The following is a 26,034-nucleotide window of genomic DNA, read 5'->3' on the forward strand; positions in this document are numbered from 1 at the left end:
CCCGGCTCTCCCCAGAAGGCCACCTTACCTGAGTAACAAACCTGTTCACACCCTCTCGGTGTGTATGTGGCATCATCAGTCTCCATAAACAAATGAAGTTCTGGGTGGGGGTCCTCCTGTTTCTGTAGAGTGGTCACGGCATTTCCCCAAATTAAAGAGCCCACATATCCCTTGTGACTTCAGTTCAAATCTGACAGGCCCAGCAAGTCTACCGATGACCCCTTGACTCTGGCCACAAGAAACCTTTAACCCAGGTTCTCCTTAGTAAGCCAAGCCAGATGTGGTTTAAAACAAACATCAAGCGGGAACCAGGAGGCCTCAGACATTTCAACTAACATTTCAGAGTCTCGTTTTCCACACCTTTTAAGCCACTATAGTATTATCCCTTCCCTCCCTGTCTAGCTAGTAAGAGCTCGGTGAATCTCAACAAAGGGGCAGGGTGTGTGACAGCACCCTGGGATGTGTAAGGAGCTGCTCACACTATAATTCCCTGAGGCAGAAGCCCATCCCCTCAACACATGCTGGGCTCTGTCTCCCTCTCCCAGGACTCACATCTCTTCTTCCTGTTCTAGCTCCCTCCTGTCACTGCTCTGAAGGCTTTTATAGGGAGTTACAGCTAACACACTCGGCTGCTAACCGAAAGGTTGGAGGGTCAAGTCTACCCAGAGTGCCTCAGAACAAAGGCCTCGTGGTCTACTTCTGAAAAATCAACCACTGAAACCCTACGAAGCACAATTCTACTCTTACACACATGGGGTCACCATGAATTGGAACAGCAACTGGTTGGTACTAGTTCAACGAAAAGAAACAAACAAAATCCCTCCTAACTTTTCACAATATACATACACCCCACGCTAGCATCAGAAATAACCACAGAGGGCTCCTGTAACCCCTTCAAGGGAGTCATTCATATAAATATGTTAACACCAGGCAAAATCTTGCCCAGAAAGCCCTTTATCCTTCCCTTATAAGGCACTGAAGATCACACACCTTAGCACACCCACTCAGGCCAACATCTGGCATGTCCTCCCTTGCCCCCAATCCTGAGCCCTTTTGAAGAGTATCTGATCACACCCTCGGAGAATATACAAAGTAAAGCAACATTCTCCTGCGTAAAACAACACCTGTAATAAGGAAAAGTGCAGAAGCCAAATAGACGCCCGTTTTGAAAAATGTAAATGACAACGGCCACCTCCAGGTAAGAGAACCAAACATGAAAGTTGGGACAAAGCGCACTGAAAAATTATTCCAACTTTTTAATGTAATGGCTTCACTGTTTGGCATGGATTGAACTGTGCCCCCCCAAAATACGTGTCAACTTGGTTATGCCATGATTCCAAGTACTGTGTAGCTGCCCTCCATTTAGTGATTGTAATTTTATGTTAAAGAGGATTGGGGTGGGATTGTAACACCCTTACCAGGTCACATCCCTGATCCAAAGTAATGGGAGTTTCCCTGGGGTGTGGCCTGCCCACCTTTTATCTCCCAAGAGATGAAAGCAAAGGGAAGCAAGCAGAGAAAGGAAACCTCATACCACCAAGAAAACAGTGCAGGAGCAGAGCACATCCTTGCACAGGGTCCCTTGCAGAGAAGCTCCTAGTCTGGGGGAAGACTGACAAGAAGGCTGACAGAGAACGCCTTCCCCTAGAGCTGACACCCTGAATTTGCCTATTTTACTGCAAAGGAAACCCTGGCGGCATAGTGGTTAAGTCCAACAGCTGTTGACCAAGAGGTCAGCGGTTTGAATCCACCAGGCACTCCTTGGAAACCCTATGGGGCAGTTCTACCCTGTCCTATAGGGTCACTATGAGTCTGAATTGACTTGACAGTAATGGGTTTGGGTTTCTTTTTTTTTTTTTTGGTTTTACTGTGAAGAAGTAAACTTCACTTTGTTAAAGCCATCCACTTGCGGTATTTCTGTTATAGCAGCACTAGATGACTAAGATAGTGCTCACAAATATTCTGTCACCAAATTTTTAAAAAATCACTATTTAAACTGAGAAAAAAAAAAACTGAGACTTCAGGTTTTTATGCAGAAATGGAACAGGATGGAACTTCGGGAACCTGGGTCTTGGTTCCAGCTTTGGCACTGGCTGATTTTGGCCAGACACTACCCAGCTTCCCGTCTCAGCTGCCTCGCGGTATCTCTAAGTGTCTGTAACAGCCATCTACCAATACACATATTGCACTGGCTTCCGCACTCCACATGCATGTCCAGATGGACACCTGGGGGCACCGCTCGTGGAAAGAGCTGACAGTTGGAAGTCACACATCCTATGCCTGCCTGCAATGTCTTCATCTGCTCAAACATCACCCCTGAAAACCTCTGAGAGGTAGGCAAGCAGCCAAAGGTTAAATATACAAATGCTCCAGTCATTGGTACCCTTGAAAAAAATGTCAATAGATGGGGAAGTTTTCAAGATGGTGCCATGTAAGGAGCTAACTTTGCATCTAGTAAAGCAGCTCCCTTCACCTAAGCGTCCAGCACAACAGGTAGCTATTTAACATGCCCTCCTTCCAGCCCCTGCCCACAGGAGTCCACGCACTGACCATTATTTATGGATACCCTCCTCCCCTTGGGGCGCTGTTCAGTACTGGGGTACAGGGATGAGAGCCTGGAACGAACAAGACAGAGCTACAAATAAAAACTTACAATAAACAACAGCGATATCAGCTGGATACACGTCCTTAACATCCACTATGTGTTAGTCCAGCAGTTCTCAAACCATGGTCCCTAAACCACTTGGGGAGTCCAAGACCTGTTCATGGGGTCTACAAGTTGAAACTACTTACCTAATAATACTGAGGATCTCTGCCTTTTCACTGCTAACATCTGCACTATTGGTGCAGAAGTAGTGATGGATAAAACTGCCACACCTTAGTACAGATCAAGGTAGTGACACCAAACTACACTAATAGTTACAGTATTCTTCACCCCATACATCACAGGGACCAAAAAAATAAAGAGACCAGTTTCATTTAAGAATGTCCTTGAAGTAATAAAAATTGCCCTTGATGAAGTAGTAAAAATTATTCGTTTTATTAAAACTCCACCCTTGGCTTTTTTAATATTTTATTGACAAAATGAGAAATATGCATAGAATACTTAAGCTGCATGTTGTGTTATCAGGTGCCGTCAAGTCGGTTCCGACTCACAGCGATCCTGTGCACAACAGAACAAGACACTGCCCAGTCCTGCGCCATCCCCATCATCGTTGCTGTGCTTGAGCCCGCTGTTGCAGCCACTGTGTCGGCTGTTTCTTCTCATTTTGAGTCGTGTCACATCAGCAAATGAAGGTCCCGGAAGCTTGGCTCCACCCATGTCACTAAGGCCGACTCTACTTTGAGGAGGCAGCTCTCCATTGTATTTTGAGTGCCTTCCACTTGAGGGGCTCATCTTCTGACACTACATGAGACAACATCCTGGTGCTATCCATAAGGTGTCCACCTACGAAATTCTCCTCAGCAGCAGACGTGCCACATAGCAAAATACAGGGATGGCCTTAAGGGAAACACTCAAGAACATGGGCAAATGTTTGAGTTGTAAGCTGCACTAGCTACTTTTTTCATGGAACACCATTTTTACCAGAAAGAACAATTGACAAACTACGGCTATTCAGACCTAGGTATCTGTCAGACATTTTGTCAAAACTTAACAAAGTGAGCCTGTTACACCAAGAATTTATTGCCAATGATAAAATCTGAGCTTTCACGTAGAAAACTCATATCCATCACCACACCACAAAGAAGCTTCCCAATATTAAGGCTTTTTCTGATGAGATCAGTGATGATATTAACAAAAGTGATTCAAAGTACGAACTAGATCAGTGAATTTTAATTTAACAGGAAGAGAAGTTCTGATACGGTTTCAGGGTTCACGTTGCCGCTAACCTTTAATAAACCACCACTTGTCCAGTTTTGGAGCCCTGGTGGTACAGTGGTTGAGTTAGGGCTGCTAACCCAAGGGTCGGCAGTTCAAATCCACCAGCTGCTCCCTGGAAACCCTACGGGGTAGTTCCACTCTGTCCTATGAAGTAGCTACGAGCCAGAATCAACTCAACCAAAACAGGTTTGGTGTTTTTGTGCGTGTATCAAGTTTTGGTGCAGTATCAAAGACTAGTCACATGTATCTAAAAAGGCTATAAAAAAAAAAAAAAATACTTTTCTCTTTTCCAGCCACATCTGTGTGAGACTGCATTTTCTTCACGTTTCAACCAAAGCAACATATCACAAAAGACTGACTGCAGAAGCACGTAGGAGATCTAACTGCCTTCTATAACCTAGACATTTTTCATAAAAATGTTATTTATGTTAACATATAATAAGTGTATTACTGCAATTTTAAATAAATCAGTATTTTTAAATTCTTAACTTTAATTTCTAAAATAATAAATATCTGTAGACATAAGCAAAAGCTCTTTAGGTGTTCAATAATTTTTTTGGTTGTTAGGTGCCATCAAGTCAATTCCAACTCAAAGAGACCCTATGTACAAAAGAATGAATTTTTTTTTTACTGAGATACACTTCTGATGTTAGGTGCCATCATACTGGTTTCAACTCAGCGACCCCATGAACAACACAGTACAAAGCACTGCCCAGTCCTGCACCATCCTCATAATCATTATGCCTGAGCTCACTGTTGCAGCCACTATGTCAATCCATCTCGTTAAGGGTCTTCCTCTCTTTCAATGGCCCTTTACTAAACATGATGTCCTTCTCCAGGGACTGGCCCTCCTAATTACATGTCCAAAGTATTTGAGACGAAGCCTTGCCATCCTCGCTTTTACGAAGCATTCTGGCTGTACTTCTTCCAAGACAGATTTGTTCGTTCTTCTGGCAGCCCAAGGTACATTCAATATTCTTTGTCACCACCATAATTCAAAAGCATCAATTCTTCTTCGGTCTTCCTTATCCACTGTCCAGCTTTCACACGCATATGAGGCCACTGAAAACACCATGGCTCAGGTCAGGCATACCTTAGTACTCAAGGTGACATTTTTACCTGATGCAATATGTTGTTTGATTTCTTGACTACTGCTTCCATGGGCCTTGATTGTGGGCCCAAGTAAGATGCAGTCCTTGACAACTTCAATATTTTCTCCATTTATCATGATGTTACTTACTGGTTCAGTTGCGAGGAATTTTGTTTTGTTTCTGTTGAGGCGTAATCCATACCAAAGGCTGTGGTCTTTGATCTTCGTCAGTAAGTGCTTCCAGTCCTCTTCTAAGTCACTCACTGTTCCCTCCTACCCCATCCTCTGGCAGCTACAAGTCTACTTTGTCTCTACAGACTTGCCTATTCTGGACACTTCATATAAATGGAATCACATAACATGTGGTTGTTTGTCACTGGGAATAATGTTTTCAAGGTTCATCCACATTGTAAACACGTATCAGCTCTTCACTCCTTTCTATGGCTAAATAATATACCACATTTTGTTTATCCGTTTATCAGCTGATCAGCATTTGGGTTGCTTCCACTTTGGGGTTATTGTGAATAGTGATGCTAATGTTTGTTTACAAGTTTTTGTATGAACACATTTTCATTTCTCTTGAGGAATGGAACTGTTGGGTCACATGGTAATTCTATGTTTAACTTTTTGAGGAACCACCACTTTCCCACAGTGGCCACACCATTTTACACTCTCACCAGGAATGCAAGAAGGGTGTAGTATTTTAAAGACTGTAAATAGGGTCCTGAGACCAGAGTCTGAGAACCCTTGTGCTAGGCTGAGGAAATACCCAGATAAAGACAGTCCCTCTCCTCGGTGAGCTCATAATGTACTACCGGAGTTCAGATTCAGAGAAAAAGATTCAGAAAGGCTCCGCCCCTTAGAGCTGCTGAGGTACAGTACCAGTAGCTTTCCACAAAAGGCTGCTTGTCACAGACACCAACAGTCCAACAGAGACCACGCTATCTGCACCTATGAAGAGCCTCTCCACACCCGTCAGTCTTCCCGCCATCACCGAAGTTCCTCGCAACTACTTGTAGGTTTCAAGTGCTGTTCCAGAATTCCAAGGGTGGATCCTCTGTAACCGAGGGTTTGTAATAGGTACTGCGTCTGTGATGCAACAAAAATCTAAGGCCTGACTACACTGAAACCACGTCTCAGGTTGTTTGCTGGAGAGATCAGTTTTCCCTGAATTCCAATATCGTACGTAATTCAAACAAGACTGCTCCATGCACAGAACAGTGAAAACTGAAACCCTCAGGAGTACAGTCGCAGAACGCACTCTTACTGTAACCATCGCTGTTGTTGCTGAGGGCCAGCGAGTCGAATTCCAACTCACAAGGACCCCACGTGAGAGCAGAACTGCCCCATGGGGTCTTCTTGGCTGTAATCTTTACGGAAGCAGGCTGCCAGGTCTCTCACCTGCAGAGCCCCTGGATGGGTCCAAACCACCAACCTTTCAGCTGGCAGCCAAGCACTCAACTAATGCGCCACCAAAGCTCCCCAAAAGGAGTTTTTTCTATATACAGATTTTAAATGGAAAAAAGTATACACAAATTGCGGACAGAATAATGCCTCCGAAAGATGTCCACGTCTTAATCCCAGAACCTGTAAATTAATCACTTCACATGATTAAGAGTTACAGACGGAATTACGGTTTCTGGTGGTACTGTGGTTAAGTGCTTGGCTGCTGACCAAAAGGTCAGAGGTTTGAACCCACCAGCCACACCACAGAAGATGTGGCAGTCTGCTTCTGCACAGATTGTTGCTGTTGTCAGGACAGAGGAGAACTGCCCCACAGGCTTTCCAAGGAGCACCTGGTGGATCTGAACTGCTGACCTTTTGATTGGCACCTGAGCTCTTAACCACTACGCCACCAAGGCTCCTCCTTGTACAGGTTACAGCCTTGAAAACCCTATGAGGCAGTTCTACTCTGTCCTATAGGGTTGGTATGATGAAGCCCTGGGGGCACAGTGGTTAAGTGCCCGGCTGCTAACCAAAATGTTGGCAGTTCAAACCCACCAGCTGCTCCAAGAGAGAAAAATACGGCAGTCTGCTTCTGTGAAGATTTACAGCCTTGGAAACTCTATGGGGCAGTCCTACTCTGTCGCTACGAGTTGGAATCAACTTGATGGCAGCGGGTTTGGTTTAGGAATCAGCTGACTTTAAAACAGGGAGATCATCCTGGATATTCAAGTGGGCCCATGTAATCACCAAAGTCCTCAGAAGTGGAAGAGGGAGGCAGAAGAGGAGGCAGAAGTGACACACGTGCAAAGGACTCTGCCTGTGAAGGCGGAGGAAGGGGCCATGAGCCAAGGAACGCAGCAGCCGCCAGACACCGGGAGAGGCGAGGAACAGACGTCCCCAGAGCCTCCAGAGAGGAACGCAGACCTGCTGACACTCGGGTTTGAGCACACTGAGGCTCCTGTCAGACACCCGACCTACGAAACTGCAAAATAATACATCTGTGTTGATTTAAACCACAGAATTTGTGGTAATCTGTTGCCACAGCAAAAGAAAGTGATTTAAACTAACAGTTTAAATACATTTTTTAAGAACTTATTGTTCTAAGATTCCCGCCCTCTCTCACCCTCACATCTCATAAAAGAGAGGCACTGAGCTACCACACTCCCCCCGACCCCATGAGCTTTTCCACGTCACTGCTTTCCTACAATGGGAATCCTTTACTCAACCCCTTTTTTCCTGTCACGTGACAAGCATCAGTGTCCCTGCTTAGCACCATTTAGCAACAGGTGCTGCCAAGATGTTTTTGTCTCCATTGCATCCTTGTCAGAACAATCCAAAATTTCTTCCATAGGCAATTTTTTTTTAAAACATTTCTTCAGCACTATCTTTGGCATATTTACTTATTTCTCAGAGACCACTAGTATACTATCAAGTACAGTACTTTTAAGCACTCAGCTGCTAACCAGAAAGTCAGAAGTATGAAGCCACCAGCCACTCCATGGGAGAAAGCTGTGGCAGTCTGCTTCTGCAAAGATTTACGCCTTGGAAACCCTGTGGGGCAATCTACTCTGTTCTACAGGGTTTGCTCTGAGTCTGAATCAACTCGATGGCAAATTTTTTTTTTTTTTAAATATACTATGGGATTCCCAGAAACCCTCACGGCATAGTGGTTAAGTGCTACTACGGCTGCTAAACAAAGGGTCGGCAGTTCGAATCCACCAGGTGCTCCTTGGAAACTCTATGGGGCAGTTCTACTCTGTCCTCTAGGGTCGCTATGAGTCGAATCAACTCAACGGCACTGGGTTTGGTTTGGTTTTATGGGATTCCCTGGGTGGTGCAAACATTAATGCACTCATGTGCTAACCAAAAGGTTGAAGGTTCAAGTCCACCCAGAGGCACCTCAGAAGAAAGGCCTGGCAATCTACTTCCAAAATATCAGCCATTGAAAACTCTACAGGACACAGTTCTACTCTGATACACGTGAGACCACCATGAGTAGCACGTGATGCAACAGCAACTGGTTTGATTTTTTTAGGTGTTGTTGTTGTTGTTGTTTGAATACTATAAATTGTTCCAGAATGCATACCTAACAAACCAAGAAAAAGTTTACAAAGATCAAAGTTGCATCGCCATTCAATGGAATATCTTCAACTGGCTCAATTATGCAACAGCCACCCCACCACAACTGGAAAACATTTCAAGCCCATCTCTTGGCTGCAAAGTGTCATCTGTCACTACTGTGGAACACACAGGACACATTTATAGCACTAAGGATCAATGTGCATTCACTACCACAGAGATGGATGAGAGGTAAAGCCCCACGTGACTGGCTATAGAGAGCAACAGGGCAATCTGTTAAAAGATTTACACCGGTTTGTGGAGTTCTCACACAGCACGCTCCTTTTCCTGTTTCTCTGTCAGGAGACATGTGTGTTCCTACTGAGAAACCGGAGGGATGAGCTACCCAGAAACAGTGTCAAATGCATTAAAAATTAGTAAGAAAAAGGTTTTCCCTATGGTAATACTCCGTCTCGGGCTTCATAAGCTATATGCTGTATATACTTCACACAGCTGTCCTATGAAAACGTCTAGGCCTCCGCATTTGTTTTGAAAACGAAACGGCCAGGAAAAAAAAAAAATCATTCAAAAGGCCTAGAGACTTATAGGCAAAAACAAAGCAGAGGGGCTTTAACTGGAGAAACTTTAATTCTGTAACCTGTGCCTTCTGGATAAATTCTATGAACATCTAACTATGTGCTATTACAACCAGTAGTCAGTTTTAAAAAGCTATACAAAGTGACACCATCAACTGATTTAGAAAATAATATTGGAATTATTATTGCCTGTGCTTGAGCAAAGAAAATGTGACCCAGCTGAAGCTGGGCCCACAAAGACTCACAAGGACACATCAACTGGGCCCTGAGATAAACATCTCAGAAATTATCTTTTAGGGAAGTAAAAATTTTTAGGGAACTTTTCACATAAAGCCAATCAAACAGGACACAAAAGACTTTTTCATTCCTATCTTTTTCTATTAACATTTAGTGAACAGAAATTTGTTGGACCAAGGAAGACCCTCCTGACTGTTGGGCTACTGAAACCTATACAAATGATTGTTAAGAAAGGCAATTTGAAATACAAGACCAGAGTTTCTCGCCAATCTGTGAAAAGCTTTCACCCATTTTTGTGATGTTAATATATACTGATGATTCTGTAACCTCCCCCGGGTTCAAACAGACATTAGCTCTGGCGGCATGCTTGTCCACTTTCCACTTTTGTCTTTTTGAATACATGCCGGATAAAACTTTCTTTTTGCTTTACTAAACTTTGTGATGTTTTCTCCCCCCACAACACAACCACATGCACACGACTCTCCCTGAATCCTAGAGTAAGTACTTGCTTCTATGCAATCACTGGGGAGAAATGAAACCCTGTTTGCATAGGGTACTTTAGAAAACAAATTAACATAGTCATAAAGAGGCAGTCACTCCCTCTTCACTATATACAGAGGCCTGTATTAGTTAGACACTGGGGAGGGAAATACAGAGAAGAAAACACCTTAAACCCGAAACCCGTTGCATCGATTCTGACTCATGGCGACCCTATAGGACAGAGTAGAACTGCCTCATAGAGTTTCCAAGGAGCGCCTGATAGATTCGAACTGCAGACCTTTTGGTTAGCAGGCATAGCACTTAACCACTACGCCACCAGGGTTTACAGAAAACACCTTAGCGGCCCTCAATTTAAGTGGGGGGTAGACGGAAGCACTACTCTCCTCTGCTTTTCATAGAAACCCTGGTGGTGGTGTGGTTAAGAGCTATGTCTGCTAACCAAAAAGTCGGCAGTTCGACTCCACCAGGCGCTCCTTGGAAACTCTATGGGGCAGTTCTACTCTGTCCTGTAGGGGTTTTTTTTGTTTGTTTGTACTACCTTTTGGTCTACGTCTCACTGTTCATCCAGGTGTTCAACCAAACATCACTGAGAAGCAAGGAATTCATTATTATTGTATTTTTATGCAAATAACCTGCACCTTCTGCATTTGTTTGCCAGCCATGCCTGCCCCCCATATTTTTTGTAAGTGCTGCTGTGAACAAAATACCTGGGGAAGGTGAGGGGGACGCAGCTGGCAAACAAATTGTAGAAGGTGTTAAAATATGGTAATATCTGTAGTGAGGAAAGGTAATACACAATATGGAAGAAGTGATTTAGGAAATAATACTGGAGTCATTATTCCCTGTCTTTGAGCATAGAGAATGTGACCCAGCTAAAGCTGGGCTCACAAGGACTCGCAAGGACACATCAACTGGGCCCTGAGGTACAAAGACAATAGCTAGGATCATTTTGTAAAATATCTTTTAGGGTATCTTTCACATAAGGCAATCAAACAGAACACAAAAGACTTTCCACTCTCATCTTTTTCTATTAGCATGTAGCGAACAGAAAATTTGTTGGACCAATGAGGATCCTCCTGGCTGTTGTTACTGAAACCTGTACCAATGATTGTTAAGAAAGACAAAGTACGACCACAATTGCTAGCCAATCTGTGAAAAGGTGAAGCTTTCAATGGTTTTGCCCATTTGTATCATTAATATGCACTGATGACTCCATAACAACCCTTGGACTCCGGCAGACACGGCTTCCCCATTCTTGCCTACTCTGTAATATTTCCTTGGACTCGGGCAGACATGGCTCTAGCAGCGTGCTTGTCTGTTTTCCCACTTTTGTCTAATCTGTAATATTTCCTTGGGCTCGGGCAGACACGGCTCTAGCAGCGTGCTTGTCTGTTTTCCCACTTTTGTCTAATCTGTAATATTTCCTTGGACTCGGGCAGACATCACCTCTGGCAGCATGCTTGTCCACTTCCCACTTTTGCCTTTTTGAATATATGCCAAATAAAACTTTCTTTTTGCTTTACTAAACTTTATGATGTTTTTCCCCTACAACAGAAGTCAGCACAACTTGACCAAGGTAAATGAAGACAATGAGAGGTATGCAAGAATAAAGGACAACTACCATAAATGCTATACCATACACAATTTTGCAGAACAGTACTAACAAGTAAAAACTATGTGTGGTTACACAGGTAGCTATGTAAGTACAGGGAGGCATGTGTGAGTGGATGTACGTGCATGTGCAGGCGTGATACACGTTTGTGTGTGCCGCATATATGTTCACATATATATCCATATATAATAAAACACATGGGGGCACAGTTACAGAAACCTCCTAGATGTATTCAAACACCTCAAGGGATTGGTTTCCTGGGTGAAGAGGGTTGGGACCACAGCACAACTCAGTCAACTGACCTAATGTAGTTCATAAAGATGATGTTGTACATCCCAGTTGGATAAGCAGCATCTGGGTTCTTGACAGCCTGCGAGCAGCCACCTAAGACACTATGGGTCTCTTCTCGCTGGAGCAAAAGAGAATGAAAGAAACCAGACTCAAAAGGGAAACCAGTCCACAGGACTAACAGCCCACATGAACCACATCCTCTTCTAGCCTGAGGCCAAAAGAACCAGATGGTGCCCCGCTGCCACTACCGACCGTTCTGACCAGGGGCACAAAGGAAGGTCCCAGATAGAATGGGAGGAAAATGTAAAACATAATTCAAATTCCCAAAAAAGGCCACACTTACTGGACCGATAGACTACAGGAACCCCTGATTTTATCACCCTAAAACACCCTTTTGACTTGGAACTGAAGCCACGCCCAGAAGTCACCTTTTAGCCAAATAATAGAGTGGTTTATAAAATGAACAATATCACCCGTGAGTAATGTGTCCCTTAATCAACTATATGAGACCAAACGGTCAACATTTACTGAAACACAAAGATGAGAAGGCAAGGAGAGGCAGGGAAGCTAGAGCAACGGAAACAGAGCAAATAGAATGGAAATGAGACTGCTCATGCCTTGTGAAAACTATAACCAATGGCGCAAAACAAACTGCATAAAAATTGTTAAATGGGAACTTCATTTGCTGTGTTAACTTCCACCTAACATAATAAGTCATTTAAAAAAAAAAAAAAAACTGTACTGAGATTTACTGAATGCTCACCCTGTGCCAGGCCCACACCAAACGCTTTGCACGCCTGTCTCATTTAATCTCCCAATGTCCCTAAGAGGCAGGTTTCATCGCCTCCATTATGTTAATTAACAACGTGAATGAAGTGAGGAAATGTAACTACCCGAAGCACAACCAGTGAGAAGCAGGGCCAGGATTCAAACTCAGCTCTGCCAGATGCAGGCTTATCCTCTGATACTAATTCAAGTTTCCCTGTTACATTTTATTATTTAAAATTATTCCTGGATTTAAAAATCCTTTCGGTTTATAATCTACCATTGGAAAAAAAAAAGCACAAACAAAACATCTGTTTAAACGTTTGTAGGAGGAGATACACAGTTAACTAAAATGTAATGGGAACACAGAGGAGGAAAGCTGAGCAGGAAAAGGCAGTGCGCAGAAAAACGGGCCTGTGTGCGCAAAGGCAGCTCGGCAGGCAAGGGACGAGGACCCAAGCAGAAGCAGAGTCCCCAAGGGCACACAGTGAGCAAGAGGCCTCCGAGTAACTGGAGCTGGGCTGCGTGGCCTTGGCACACCAGTGAAGGCGCTGTGGCTCATACCAGAGACTCCCGACGAGTCCTCCAAGGCTCGTGAAGTGGGGAATACGACAACCCAAGATGGGCTTCTGGAAGATTCATCTGTGTAGGATCCCTTCAAGCTAGCCCTCGTACACTGCTGACAAGAGAAATTCCCACCTGACAGAAAAATGGAAGCGATCTGAATGAGGGGGCTCCCCTCCACCTCAGCCTGTCTGTCTCCTCCTCCCTCCCTGTCCCGCTAACAGAATCCCCGAGGACCCTCTTTTCCCTTCTCCTCCAGGGTCTGGCTCCTTTATTATTATCAACCTTTCCTTCTATACTAGCTCTATCCTTTGAGCCTTTGAAAATACATAAGCAACTGACATTTGGGAAAAATATTAATAAGTTTTCACAATGAAATTTCACTAATGAATGTCGTGCCATGATTTCTGCATGTCAGCAATTCAACTTCTGCCCGTTATTGAAATCTTTAAAGGACATACATAGAACTGTCATCAATAACTCATCAAAGGCCATGGAACTTACTGTCCTCATCAACCCGGATATATACTCAACACTGCTGATCATCCTTCCCATCCGGAAGGGCCTCCCTCCTTTGGTTTCTGTGGCTGCCCCTCCAGGTTCCTGTCCTAACTCTCCAGCCATCCCTCCTGTTTTTCACTCCTCCACATGCCTCCCAACAAGAGTCCTGCTTTTCCCCCAGTCCTAGCCCCTCCGATCCTACGGCTTCATCTGCCAGTGCCATGGGAATAATACAAAGTCTCTGCTTGTCCTGACCCTCCTTCGACGCTCCAGACTCGTATTTAAACCTGGGGAGGGGGAGAGGGTGAAACACCTGTCACAGACGAACACAGACTTAGTTTGGAAAAGGCAGGATGAGAAGTACTGAAAGGCAGGTAGGCGTGGCACTATGGAGAACCTCATGGGCCACGGAGAGTCAGTGAAGGTCAGTGAGTGTCTGAGAAAGATTAGCCCAGCGGGACTGTGGAGGACGGATCTGAAAACACAAGAGACTATGGCAAGGAAGTCCACTAAAGTCCAGGCTTAGGAAACAGGGCAGGAACTAGTGTGGCAACGATGGGAACAAAGGAAGGAGAGGTTTGTAAATATGTGGGCTGAATCAACAAAGAAGTGTCGTTGGTACAATGTCTCGCCATCCGTCACTAACCAGGTATCAAACCTGTGCTGTGTTCCAGCACTGTGCTAGGCGGTGGCATTACAGACCCGATCCCAGTCCAGTTCTTACTAAGTGGGGAAGACAGAAAAAGAAATTCAATCTTAAAAATAAAAACCCTAGAACAGCAGGTAAAATAAGCTAATAAAATAAGAAACACTCAATGATGAATAGGTTATAAGAGCTTCTACCAAAGATCAGATAGGAAGTAGCTCACCAAAGGAAAGTCATAATAGGGAAAATATGAGGAACTTCACGTTACCAGGCCACATCCCTGTACTGCACTGCACAGTACTGAAACAGCAGGAGAAGGTTCCTAATCTTATCATCCAAGGTTTATCATTAGCTAAGTCCGTAATTACACTCTTCAATTTGGGCCACAACATGGTCAAGTTGCAAGACTGGGTCTTAACTGAATCCTCAAAAACAGGATTCAATAAAGCCAACAATGGCCAGAACACTTCAGATAAGAGGCCTGAAAAGACACACTGCGTCCCAACGATGCCACTTCAAATGGCAGTGAAGCTAACGAAACAAGACAAAGGCAACCTCAACGGCACGAAAAAATTTCTCATTACACTAAGCAAAAAAGCAGGATACAAAACTGAACCTGGGAAATGCAAAACAAGAGGTACAAGAGAGGTGAAAGTTTACAGCCATCAGATTGGCAAAACTCAGACATCTGATAATACCAAGGAAGGAGCCAGGAAATTCCCAACGAGCCCATGAGCCCCTTGTGTGAGGAGACTTATGGGCACACATTCACAGCAGCAGGCTTAGTGACAAAAAAGGCCAGCAACAACCTAAATGTCCACTACTGGGGGGTGGGTGAACGCATTAAGGTATACTCAAACAGCAGAATATTTTCCAGCTCCCAAAATAAATTAAATATATGTATAACAATACAAATAAATCTTGAGAACATGCTGAATGAAAAAGCAAGTTGCAGAAGGACGGCTATGGTTTATCATTTACATGATTTTTTAAACACACTAAAAAATCTGTAGTCATGGCACGGTATAAAACATTCCCAGGGAGGATATTTACCAACTTTACAGCAGTGGTTGCCTCTGGGGGAAACAGGAAGGAAGGGAACAGGGTCAGGAAGAAACGGAATAGAGGTTTCAACTCTAACACACGTATCTGAAACAAAGACGGCCAAGTGACGAGAGTTATTAAAGCTGACTAGTAGGCAGTAGGGTATTTGTCATCGTCTCTGTCCTATGCATGTTTAAGGGAGCCCTGGCGACACAGTGGTTAAAGCACTCAGCTGCGGAACAAAACGTCAGCTGTTCAAACCCACCAGCCACTCCAAGGGAGAAAGATGTGGCAATCTGTTTCTGTAAAGATTTATAGAAACCCTATGGGGCAGTCCTACCCTGTCCTATAGGGTCGCTAGGAGTTGGAATCGATCCGATGGCAGTGGGTCTGGTTTTAGTTTATGCATGTTTAAACTATTTCATAACAAAAAAAGTGTACAGAATAATCCCAATTGTACAAATAAATACACATACACCCACCTACCCACACATACATATAGAAAAATGCAAAACGAAGATATTGTAAGGTTAATGGCTATCTTGGACAGTGGGATTAATGGTATCTTAATTTTATTCTTTATACTTTCCACGTTTCCCATTAAACACGAATAGCTTTAATTATGAAAAGAAACATGTTTTGAATAATCCCTCCCTCCCTCAACTCAGCCCAAATCGCCCCTTCCCTGTAATGTTTGTCCTACCTACCCATAGCTCCATCTTGGGATGAATTAGATGCCTTTCTCTTGTTCTGAAGTCCGGGATTTCTCCTCTCTCTTTGGAGGGGGGCTCCTCCACTGGGCTATGAACCTTAAGAGGAGGAAGAGTATCTGGCTCATCTCTGTGGTCTTCAAACCTAGCATGCTTCCAGGCACACAGGAGCACAAACCATGTCCAAGGACTGAGGGGGGACAGGGGAGAAGGAGCCTTTGTCGGAGGCTTCAGAAGGGCAGGCCGTCAGAATCTCACACCCTGTGGGGAATCCTGACACGTGAGGAGAGTAAATCCCATGCCCGGGAATCCACTAAAAACCGCGGTTCCCCAATTTCATCCCTGGAAATGCCGATTTAGTAACCTCCCTTTTCAATAGCCATCCAGGTAATTCTGACACAAGTAAGTCTAGAGGCCACACTCTTAAACGTTTGTAAAACTGGCCCACAACGTTTAAAGAGTTACACAGGTGTGCATTCAAATGCCCTTTATTAAGATATTTGTTCACTTGAAATCTAATAATAAAAATATGGATTTCTCTGAGGTCCAATTAAGAAATACATATCCTTAGATAATGTGCAGAAGCAAAAAAAAAAAAAAAAAACCTCAATTACACAGTATGCTTCATCTCAGAAACACACTACAGTTAAAAATATTTATCTTCTGTTCAACTAAGTGGTTGGTTCAACACACTAATAAAAATGCTTTGAAAATACAGATAATAAAGACAAACTTAACAGGATAAAGCCCCAATGGGGTAGTTTACTCCAAAGGGTACACTAAAGTAAGAATTTATTCTCTTCATTAGTATTTTCACAATTCTTTTCGACAAAAAGTTGATTGGAATTTCTTCCAGTTTTCTCCTACAGCAAGAATCCAAGTATTCAAGGACTATAGTAACAGTTTTGTTTAAGTCTTGCCTGAGACCACAACTTCCCTAAGCTGTGTTGAGCCTTTCATCCCTGGCTTTGTAGAAGTGATGCCCCCCCCGCCCCCACAAACCAACAATGTTCCTACCCTTAAGAGGTTGGCCGATGCCTGTGGCTGGCTGAAATTTGGTGCTATAGGGGCCAAGGTCCCCGGGGGCCTCTTTCAAGGTTCATTCCTTCTACCCTGTTCCTCTGTCTGCGAAGTCCGCTATCACCAGCACCTCGGTCTACACCCTTAATTAATCTTGTCCAAGATACACTGCAAGGCCATCTCTGCTGATAATTTACAAGTCTAGGCTGCTTTTTATATGTTTGCCACTGGACTACTTCCACAAAGCAAGCTAGGCGCGTTTCCATGACATGAGATAAGCAGGAAGTTTCCCAAGGTAACAGGCAGGCCATGCTGCTCCTTCCTGCACACCAGGAAAGTAGGAAAAACTAAGTCATCTCTGAAGACAAACGGGCAACGGGAACTCAGGATTCAGGAGAGGAGAGTACTCCAGCCTGGAGTCTGCAGATCTGCTCTCTGCCCACCTGAGCCTCTCGTCAGCCACGTAACCTTGGCTGGGTAACCCTGAATCTTGATTAAAAAAGGAGTCCACTGGTGGTGCAGATGGTTAACGCACTCAGCCGCCAACTGAAAGTTAGAGGTTCAAGTCCACCCAGAGATGCCTCAGAAGAAAGGCTAGTGACCTACTTCTGATAAATCAGCCACTGAAAACCCTATAGAGCCCAGTTCTACCCCGACACACATGGGGTCGTCATAAGTTGGAGTCGACTCGAGGGTAACTGGTTGATTAAACGAGAGCTGAATAAGGTGATCTCCAATGCTGCTTCCGGATCTAAACCCTCTGCTTTTATAACTCCCTCCATCAAAAACCTTCTTTTTAAATCACAGGTTAGATGGTATTTCACGTGCCATAGCACCCTGCCCCACAGACAGTGAACGGAGCAGAAGTCCTGGAGTCACCCGAATCCTGCAGCCCCCATAAGGCACAGGCTGTCCAGGTAACACTGTAAAACACCATGAAATGTGGACAGGGGCAGCTTCATCGTAAAACTAGGGCTGATTTTACAAGGAGAAATAGGACCATGATATATGAACAGAGTGTAACATGACAACCACAATCCATCGTGTCCATGAAAACAGCCGGGACATATGTAACATTTGGTAGCAGACGAGGAGTGGCAAAAAAAATTGAGAAAATTATATATAAGAAAAGCTCAGAATGAAGAAAATCCTGTCAATTCACATTTTTTTAATTTTTTTGCAAATTAGGAAAAGACTATGGTTATTCCATTTTAATGGCAGAACAGTTCATTTCCAAAAATGAAAAACACTAGGACACAGCCTAAAAATCAACGATCGAAGACGAGGATGAACTTGAAGCCCAGAAAATGTACAAGACTTGCCCAAGGTCATGCAGCTAGAGACTGAGTCAACATTACACCAGGTCTTCCGATATCTGTTCAGATGTTTTCCCATCACCGAGTTGCCTTCCCAAATATAAGCAGTTCTCATCTGTGTTTTAATGACCTCCAGGCAAGAAGACACCGTAGCCTGTCTATAATCAATTCCAAATTCTCTTCTGTCTTACTTTCAGGAGTTTTCTTAGCATGTGCTCCTAAATCAAGGAGGCCTGGTGGCGCAGTGGTTAAGCACTCAGCTGCTAACAAAAAGGTAGGCAATTTGAACCCACCAGCCACTCTGCAGTCTGCTTCCATAAAGATTTACAGCCTTGGAAACCCTATGGGGCAGTTCTACTCTCTCCTACAGAGTTGCTATGAGTTAGAATTGACTCAACAGCACTGGGTTTGTGCACCTAAACATTCTTCTAATAATTTTAATCCATTGCCTCATGTTAATAAAAAATAAAAGTCTTCCCTCTATGTATTAGTCAGGCACTTTAAACCAACACAGACACTCCAAAATTTTTTAAAGGGCGTGCAAGAGGAAAGATAGGTATCTGACTTTCTTTTCTGGCTCATTATTCAGGAGAACTGACAAAATTAGCGGTCCCATGAGAGGAGGTTTTGTTAAATGAAATCTTTCACTTCTGGTAACTCAGACAGACATTCTCTTGGTTTAGGAAAATTACTTTCAAACTGCAGACCTGCCAAGATCTCCAGGGAAGAGATACAGAGGCAGTCCCCGGATTGCAAATGAGTGGCGTTCCTACATCTGTCTTTAAGTTGGATTTGTACGTAAGTCAGAACAGTTAGGTAGGCTCATATTTAACGTCAGCCAAATGTTTAAGTACACAGCATACAGTGTACCTTTCTATGCATAAAAAACATTAAAGAAACACTTTCAAATACACTATTTTTAACATAATACAGTAATAATAATAATGTTTTGACATGCGTCGCAAAGTAGCGCCCATCTGTTATTACAAGCCATTGCATGTACCTGGGATTTTTCATATAATAGGCTTTTACAGGGGTTGTACATAAGCCTGACATTCGTAACCTGGGCACGACCTGTATATACATAGGTGCGCCCTGACAACCTCTGCCCCACCTCCAGGTGACACTTCTCCAGAGGAAAGAGAAAAGACAGGGCTATTGGGCTGCACAGCTGAACGTGTGCAGAAACGATGTGACTTCTACGGAGGAAGCCAGCTCCAGGGACCCAGCCTCTCTCAGAATTACATTCCAGAATCTCAGTGGTCTGTTTTAAAGTTTTTGCTTTATTCTATAAAATCCATGAGATTAGGGCCCATATTAATCTCACAAGAAATAACCTTTACCTGTTACATTATTAATAATAACTAATATTTTTTGATTGCTTATATTGTTTCAAGCACCTTACATTACTATTTCGTCTTATTGCCAAACAATTCTACGAGGTAGATATTTTACTATCCCCATTTTATCAATGAGGAAATTGAGTCTTAAGGATGTTAGGTAACAGGCCCAGGCTCTCAAGCTGGAGGAGTAGGAATCCTACCTGGCAACCAGACCATCAAGGCTCAGCTCTTGACCTCCGGATACTCCTGCCTTTCAATGATAAATTTAAGGATATGAACAGCCAACAGCCAATGAGATCAGGAAGCATCCCTGTTTCCAGACAGGAATTCTGATTTCTCCGCTTTTAATCACCCTTCCAGTATATCCTACTCACTAGTACTCAGTGAGTCACCTCAAAGCTCAAACTTAACCACACCACTACCCTGCTGAGAAAGTTCCCTCGGTGCCTAGAGAGCAGAGCTCAAATTCCCTGACCTTCCACGTGGCCTCAACCGCCCTCTCCAGACTTCTCACATCTATGTGAATCTTGCTATCAGCCAGAATTAATTTCTCTCAGAAACATTCACTTCAAGTTCAGTTTATGCAACAAATAGTGAGTGCCTACTGTATGTCATTTATTCCATTACTCTTTGCTGAGTATCTATGAGGGCCAGCACCATGCCAGACGCTGAACACAGGGGTGAGCAAGATGCATCTAGCTCCTGCCCTCACAGAATGGACAGACAGCCACATCCTCACACAAGCCTTGCACCACTCTCCGCGCCTAGATCGCTGCTCCACTCCTCTTCATGAAAATCCATGCTGCAAGGTTCAGCTCAGGCTCCACCCCTGCTCCGTGAAGGCCTCCCGCCATTCTGACCACGGTCTCCTCTCCCTCTTTGGACACCTCTTTGGACACGAGGCCTGTACCACCCACGCAATACTACCTATGGCTAATACTGCCTTATGGCACATTAAATACCAGGCACTGAACAGGTACTCAACATTAATCCCTTTGCCTCTTTCACCTCCTCATATAATTAATAACGACTTCTTGTTTTGTGACTTTTCCTTGTGTATCTTATTTCCCTCACAGAAACTCTCTGCTCCCTGCTAAGCAAGTACTGTTATCCCCATCCACACACAGCCGCACGTTCCGCACATGCTCAGTACCTGATGAAAGAAAAAGCCTTTTCACCATATACTATACAACTTGGGGATTTCACGTCCTTCCTAGTGATCATACACTGCCCCAGGTTAACTTTTTAGTACAGGTCTGTTGTCACAATTTTTAAATTATTACTTAACAACAACAACAAAATGCAGACCACTCTCTTTCTAAAAGTCTCTGAACTTGAGACCTTTTTCAAAACAAAGACAGCATCCTAACAAAAGTGTGAAAAAAGCCAAAGGTCTCCTTTTACCCCAAATTTAAAATAAGCATCTAATTTCAATGCCAAACTGAAGCACTGACACCAGACAGTTGGCAAAATCAGCCGAAGATCAGCCCAGCCTACTCACAACACCCCATTGTGCTCAGATGGGGCGTCCGTATCAGACAGGGCGGTGGCGCTGCTGCCCTGGGCAAGAACACAACAGCCCCTGTTGTTCGACCCCTGCAGAGGGAACTGAATGGCTCTGTGCTTACAGTCCCTGGAACCGAGTTTCTCTATTAAACGACACAACAGGCAGCATGGTGCAGAACCCCAGGCAGAGTGTTGGCAAGAGCTCCCAAACAGACCTGCCAAATGGGCCTCCACCCTGCCCCATGGAGGGTCCTCTACTTCAAGACGACCCTCCCGCAAGTAAACACAAGCCCTTTGCTGAAAACACCCACAGAAAGCCAAGTATGAAATACACCACATATCCAGGGCCACTTTATTTTTGCCCCGAACAATCAGAATAGACAAACAGAAGATTCATGAGTCAGTGGATGTCACCTTGAAGCCTTCTGTGTGTCAATACATAGCCCATAAAGTGTTTCTTACCCTAAGCAACAACCTTCACAAATGTCAGTTTGAGGGTAAACTGGTACAACCTTTGGGGGACAGCAGGGAACACTTTGGGAGTATCAATTAAAAAAAAAAAAAAGTACACCTACCCTTTGACTGCAGCCCTGGTGCCACCGTGGTTAAAAGCTCAGCTGCTAACCAAAAGGCTGGCAGTTCAAATCCACCAGCCGCTCCTTGGAAACCTTATGGGCCAATTCTATTCTGTCCTATGGGTCACTATGAGTCAGAAGTGACTTGATGGCAATGGGTGTTTACCCTTTGATTTGGCAATTATAATTCCAGGATTTCCTAAGGAATTAAGCAAAAATGTACTCCCCGAAATATATGTACATGGTTAGTCATCTCTGAATCATATACAACAAAAATCTGAAAAAGCAAAAATAAAAGAATGGGTAAGTAAATGATGGCACATCCATAAAACAGAATACTGCCTAGTCATTAGAAATGATGGGACAGAAGTGTTTTAGGCTGGATTTGCTAGAGAAGCAAAACCAGTGAAGCGGGTATGTAAACACCCAGTGCCGTCAATATACATACAAACAGAGATTTATCTCAAGGAAATGGCTCATGCAGTTGTAGAGGCTGGAGACTTCTCCTGACTCATGTAGCTGCAGGGGCTGATGAACCAAGACTGGCAGGTCAGGCGGCAGGCCACTGGCTCACGGGTTGCAGAGGCTGATGAACCAAGACTGGCAGGTCAGGCGGCAGGCCACTGGCTCACGGGTTGCAGAGGCTGATGAACCAAGACTGGCAGGTCAGGCGGCAGGCCACTGGCTCACGGGTTGCAGGGGCTGATGAACCAAGACTGGCAGGTCAGGCGGCAGGCCACTGGCTCACGGGTTGCAGGGGCTGATGAACCAAGACTGGCAGGTCAGGCGGCAGGCCACTGGCTCACGGGTTGCAGAGGCTGATGAATCCAAGACTGGCAGGTCAGGCGGCAGGCCACTGGCTCACGGGTTGCAGAGGCTGATGAATCCAAGACTGGCTGGTAAGATGGCAGGCTGCTGGCTCACAGGCTTCGCAGGCTGATGAATCCCAAGATCAGCAGGCAATACAGCAGGTTGCTGGCTCAAGTCCCAGGAACCGGAGGTCAGGTGATGAGCTGGGTGCAGGACCCAGAGCAAGTGAGCTTTGCCAGAACATCTGTATATATACTGGATGCAGGCCACACCCCCCAAGGAAACTTCTTTTTCAAATGACTGGTTACTCACATCAGATCACAAAATGGGGGACAACTACATCATATCACAAAACGGATGACTACATTACATAACTGCCAGATTACATCATTACATAACTGCCAAACCACTGGGAAAACATAGCCTAGCCAAGTTGACATACAACCTTAACCATCACAGAAGTATATTTACTGACATCACAAAACTTATAGAAAAAAAAATTAGGGTTTAATATGATACTCAAAAGCTACCAGTAAGGTACACCAACATAAGGAGTTAATAACACTGTTCCCATATCAAGTCAGTTCCTTTCTCCAATCAAAACTCTTTTAACGGAGATTTACATTAGAACAATACATAAATCAGTTATCTTTAAATGTCTGCGTTCATTCCCTTCCTTTACAGTCAAAGTATACCATTCAAGGAACTAGCAACGGTAGCCCTAGATCTGGGTTGTCCAATATGCTAGCCGCTAGCCAAATGTGGCTACTTACATTTAAATTCTTTAAAATAAAATTTAGAATTCAATTTCTCAGTCACACTAACTATATTTCAAGTGTTCAACAGCCACAGGTAGCTGGTGGCTACCATAAGGCACAGTGCAGATACAGAACACTTCTATCATCATAGAAAGCTCCATTGGACAGCACTGCCAAAAGCAAAAGGAAACGGGTAAGCTTAAAGATAATAAAATTGGCTTTAACAAGCAATGGAAGTGCAGGGCAAGTTTTCAGGCTAGTGTCTACACTAAGCTACAGCATGGCCTAGGACAGAGCAACTGCTGAAAATCCTTGGACTTTTATTTCTCTGTTAGTACAGATATCACTAATAATTTACAATAAATATAGAAGTATGCATCTAAGTGATATCCTTTGAAGGTGAAATCCACAGATGTCATACTTAGTCCAATGATGTCGCCACTGCACAAAGAAAGTTTTCCACCATTCTTTGGAAACTAATTCACAGTCACTTCATTTCAAGAGAAAAAAAACCTCATTTCTTAAATTTAGATCCAAATCAGTTGAGTTTGATCACTCAACTTATACATGAAGTCTCAGATCTTACAAAAAAAATATGTACATGGGTAGTTTTTTTTAATCTAATTTATTTTCAAAAGGCACATGATCGCCACCATCTCATTACAAAAACAAATGTATAACAAGCTGAAGTAGAATTCTGTAATACTTTTAGAAAGCCAGTGGCTTCACTTCAGACACCACAAGTCTGCCTTTGCTAAGCACACCTTAACATAGCATCTTCGTCCTAGTGAGAGACTCTGTCAACTCTCAATTCTTTAGGTTAATGAAAAAGAAAAGGAATTCAACCATCCTAAGAGAAAAGAATCTCTGCCCATTCCCCACACAGACAAACCACTTCTATCTGGTTTGGGAATACAATAACAACTCTGTAGCTAATAAATTAACGGTTTTTAACTCTTTATTTGAAATAATTTTTGGTTTGCAGGACAGTTCCCATACACTCTTCACCCAGCTTACCTAATGTTAACACATTATATAGCCACAGGACAAACTTCAAAACTAAGAAATTAACACTAGTACAATATTAAAACTAAAGTGCAGATTTTATTTGGATTTCTAATCATTCTCTTTTTTATCTTTTTTTTTTTTTTAATTTTTAAATTTTTTTTTAATCATTTTCTTTTTATCCAATATTATACTTAACGGAAAACTTCTAAGCCTACAAAGACTGCTGCTGTTGTTAGTTGCCTAAAGCCAATTCAGACTCATGGCGACCCCATGTGTGACCTCACGTGTGTCCTCATGTGTGTCAGAGTAGAATTGAGCTCTCTACGGTTTTCAAGGCTGTGAACCTTTTGGAAACAGACTGCCAAGCCTGTCTTCTGAGGCACCTTTGGGTGAATTCGAACCATCAACCTTTTGGCTAATAGTCAAGTGCTTAGCCATTTCCACCACCCAGAGACTCCATACAAAGACTGAAAAAACAACAAAAGAAACCCATTGCTGTCAAGTTGATTTCGACTCAGAGCAACTCTTGAAAGGACAGAGTAGAACTGCCCCACAGGATTTCCAAGGCTGTAATCTTTATGGAAGCAGACTGCCACATCTTTCTCCAGCTGAGCGGCTGGCAGGTTTGAACCACAGACTTTTTGGTTAGCAGCCGAGTGCTTAACTAACGTACCACCAGCGCTCCCTCCAAACAAAGATTAACCAAAAAATACCAAACTCGTTGCTGTGGAGTTGATTCTGACTCTGGCGACCCTACAGGAGGACACAGTAGGACTGCCCCGTAGGGTTTTCAAGGCTGTAAATCTTTACAGAAGCTGTCATGGATTGAACTGTGTCCCTAAAAAATTATCTGTCAACTTGGCTAGGCCATGATTCCCAGTATTGCGTGACTGTCCACCATTTTGTCATCTGAGGTGATTTTCCTATGTGTTGTAAATCCTGTCTCTGTGATGGCAAAGAGGCAGTTTTAGAGATAGTTATGTTAATGAGGCAACCTTCAATCTACAAGATTAGGTTGCGTATTATATCTATCTCTTTTGAGATATAAAAGAGAAAAACCAGCAGAGAGACAAGGGGACCTCACACCACCAACAAAGAAGCACTGGGAGATAGGGTGTCCTCGGGCTGAGAAGTTCCTCAATTAGGGGAAAACTGATGGCAGGGCCCTCCCTTCAGAGTTAACAGAGAGAGGGCCTTCTCCTGGAGCTGCCGACCTGAATTAGGACTTCTAGCCTCTTAGACCCTAAGAGAATAAACTTCTCTTTGTTAAAGCCATCCACTTGTGGCACTTCTGTTACAGCAGCACTAGATGACCAAGGCAAAAGCAGACTGCCACATCCTTCTCCCCCAGCGCGGCTGCGGGGTTTGACCTACCAGCCTATGGGTTAGCAGTCAAGCACTTAACCACGGCGCCACCAGGGTTCCTGCACACAGAGATTAAGAGGGATAAAATAGAAGTGACAACCCCAAAGCACGAGGAAGCTAACTTAAAACACTTCAATTTGCAATAGGTAATCCATTACCAGGTAATCTTGACAATAACAGCACACGAATTAAGGAGAATCTGGGCTCTGCTTATTTATTCCTCTGAGTGTTTTACTTCTGAAGTTCAACATTTTTTCAATTGGTAGTGTGTAGCACAGAAATGTCTCCTCATTCTGAATTTAGAAAACAAAGCACAGATGAAATTAATGTAGGTTTTGCTTTGACTGAAGTAAAAAAAAAAAAAGACAACCACTCTTTTCTACGCAAAT

At 43.7% G+C, this 26,034-nt stretch overlaps 1 protein-coding gene and 1 long non-coding RNA gene across 5 annotated transcripts in view; both read right to left on the reverse strand.

Moving 5' to 3' along the window:
* CCNY (cyclin Y) overlaps positions 1–26,034 on the reverse strand; it is a 391,131-nt gene that overhangs the window by 210,955 nt on the left and 154,142 nt on the right. The window lies entirely within an intron of this gene.
* The window catches only part of LOC111748022 (uncharacterized), a 28,725-nt gene continuing 4,520 nt past the window's right edge, over positions 1,830–26,034 (reverse strand). The window contains exons 2-3 of one of the 2 annotated variants that reach the window (XR_002783960.2): positions 25,804–25,938; positions 1,830–16,043 (exon numbers count right to left, since the gene is read on the reverse strand). This is a non-coding gene — a long non-coding RNA (uncharacterized LOC111748022). Of the gene's footprint in view, positions 25,939–26,034 lie in introns of both variants that reach the window. The other variant, XR_010321975.1, reaches the window with a different exon arrangement.

This window comes from Loxodonta africana, chromosome 4, assembly GCF_030014295.1.
Source record: "Loxodonta africana isolate mLoxAfr1 chromosome 4, mLoxAfr1.hap2, whole genome shotgun sequence".
Taxonomy (NCBI): domain Eukaryota; kingdom Metazoa; phylum Chordata; class Mammalia; order Proboscidea; family Elephantidae; genus Loxodonta; species Loxodonta africana.